The following is a 2,853-nucleotide window of genomic DNA, read 5'->3' on the forward strand; positions in this document are numbered from 1 at the left end:
CTTGCAGTCTGCTCACCTGCAGGCTTAACAATACAAGGAAGCCACCAATGTTTAAAAGAGTTAAGGCTATAGCCTGTGAATCAGCAGTACAAACTTTAGCTGGGACCCTTTGAACCATGGCTGGGGCTGGAGCAGCTGGGATGCAGGGAGCAGTGTCTGAGGACTCTGCAGGTTGGCAGGGATATGAATATGGCCCAGGAGACCATTATTCCTAGGCCTCTGGGCCTATGATGGGAGGGGCTGTTGGTCTTCAGAGAGGCAGCTGACAGTGTAGCCTGCCCCAGCCTAAGCTCTGTGTCTGTCAAATCTTGAGTCTATGTGTATTTCAAAGTTTAGTAGTTGAGGGTCACTAACTTACATATGGAGTCTAAGATGTAACCTCACACTATGATGGGGGGAGAGGCAGTTCACTTCAAGTTCTCAGTGGAGTCTGAGACCTCACTTTCCCAAGATGGGTGGGGAGTACGTTCCAAGTACTTAATACAGCAAAACCATTCGTCATTTGCTTAAACTGTTAGGCATCACTTCAAAGCTACATAACAGCTATTCCTTCTGAGGCCAGAGGCAGGGATGTATGCTGAAAAAGGGGCTGATACAGATTTGTTGTGAGAGGTTTGCAGTAGCTGCTGTCTACAATAACACCATTAATAAAGGGTACAAGTTTCTCCTCCATTTCAAGGTACTCATCTTGTCCTTCTAAGAACTAACTGGTTTATGGTAATCCATTTAGAGAAGCCAAGAGATCCTGAAATAAGAGAATGGCAGAGGAAGGCTCTAGGCTCAATACAGGCAAACAGGTGCCGTCTTGCTTAATACCATACCACATGCAAGGCACTTCCATCTTCCACTAAAGTTGCAAATGTTCTCTGCATACCTTAAATATACAAACTTCTGGGGCTAAAGAAAAACTATCAACTCTCTCCCAGCTGGATTAGTTATGCTTTTAAATGTCTCCATGACTTAAAAATTGTGGTCTCATTTTACAATTTCATTTATACATAGCTTTAACATTGGCATTGGCATTGCTAGTGACAGCTGAGTCACCTAAGTTTTCCAGAGCTCACGTGCTTAGTCATATAACAGATATTACTTAGACACAACTGCAGAAAACTTGAACCCAAACCACAAGGACCTATTTTCATGATACAAGTCTTGGTCTTTACCCCTATTCCTCTGATGGTCATGGGTTTGTTTTTTACAGTGTAACTCTATTGCTTTAAAAAAATCTATAAAAGGCCTATTTATAATAGCATCTAAATTTTGACTGTGAGACATAGGGCATACTCCCAGATACGACTATTGAGGTGGTGTTATGTGAGCGAAACTACTCGCTTCCTTTATTAATCTGGTCAAGAGACTTATAGCACAGTCTTGAACCAGCATTGATTGAGGTCTCTTCCAATTTATGCATCTTCCCAAATGGCATTTTGTATTCAAAATTTATTGAGACTATACCAAAATGGAGTCTTTGTAAAGACTTTCATTTAATTTGACTTCATCTCTCCTAAGGGATGTTTTTTGAGGGGTAACTAATACCAAGCATATGCCGCATGTTCTTCATAACTTAGTCCAGGCAGCATGCTGCATGACACGTGGCTAACTTTGAGCAATTAGTCACTACTGTAATAGGGTCAAATGACAAATCCCTCCTTTATCTCTGCCATCCCTCAAGTTCCTGGGCCTAATCAGATTTGGGCATTCAGAAGAAAACATCAGAATGACGGAAGCTATGTTTAGAAAGAGAAGTTTGCAAGGAAAATCTGTTGCAGCAGTTAAAAGGGGAAAAAATACTGGCAAAAATAAGTTTGAGGTAGAACAGAATTTCAGGAGGAGCTTCCTCCTTTTGAAGAAAGATGAAGGGTATCAGTGGGGAGAATGGTTAAGGTATCTTACTAAGCAAAAGACTTGTTCACTCTTTGAGATCTTCCTAAGTTAAGAAAGCATAGTACTTCTAATGACTTGTCAGATTCTGCTCCTTTGAAAAGACTCAGGCAGAGATTGGACCTGCAGGATTTATGTAACAGTAAGATTTATTGACCATTGAATAGCCAGTCAATATACCAATACACCAAGGTTGAAGCTGAGAGAGCTTAATTGTAGAGCCACTAAATGAGGTGGGTGGAAACCTCAAATCTACCTCCTTGAGAGGTTTGGGGAATAAGGTTAAGGGATCTAGAAGGATGGTGGGATGGATGGGGGGCTGAGATGTGAGGGATTGCTGATTGACCCTAGAAGTTGAAAGGTAAAGGCATGGGGCAGAAAGATGGGGAATAAAGGCACTTTTATGCGGAGTCAGTTCCTTGGCTGGATTTTCAGATTGATTGGCATCAGACATTCTGCTGGAATTTGAGGGTCTGAAAAGCAGTGTTTGAGCCAAAAGTCTTTTTTTTTTTAATTAATCAACTTTTAACTTCATTTTTAGAGCAATTTAATGTTCACAGCAAAATTGAGTGGAAATTACAGAAGATTCCCATATACTGTGTCCCACCCTACAGGCATAGCCCCCTCAATATGGACATCTCACACTCAAGTGGTACATTTGTCACCATCAATGAACATACACTGACACATCATTATCACACACAGCCCATCGTTTACATTACAGTCCAGCACTAACCTTTAAACCCTTTCCCTGCCTTCCTTCTTCTGAGATACTACTACAAACTTGTCTAAGTGGTGGTCTACCTTACTGCATCCAGTCTATTAAACAGTTTTCTTGATTGACGGGTTTTTCTATATTTTTTGTGGAGACTTTTGACACCATGCCATGGCTCACTTCTTTCTAGAGCAGTGACCGTGACCCTCAGTTAGAAATCATTTTATATCACAATCCACTACACTCACAAATTCACA

This window comes from Aotus nancymaae, unplaced genomic scaffold, assembly GCF_030222135.1.
Source record: "Aotus nancymaae isolate 86718 unplaced genomic scaffold, 86718_ANA_hifiasm-v0.15.2.pri h1tg000040l, whole genome shotgun sequence".
Taxonomy (NCBI): Eukaryota; Metazoa; Chordata; class Mammalia; order Primates; family Aotidae; genus Aotus; species Aotus nancymaae.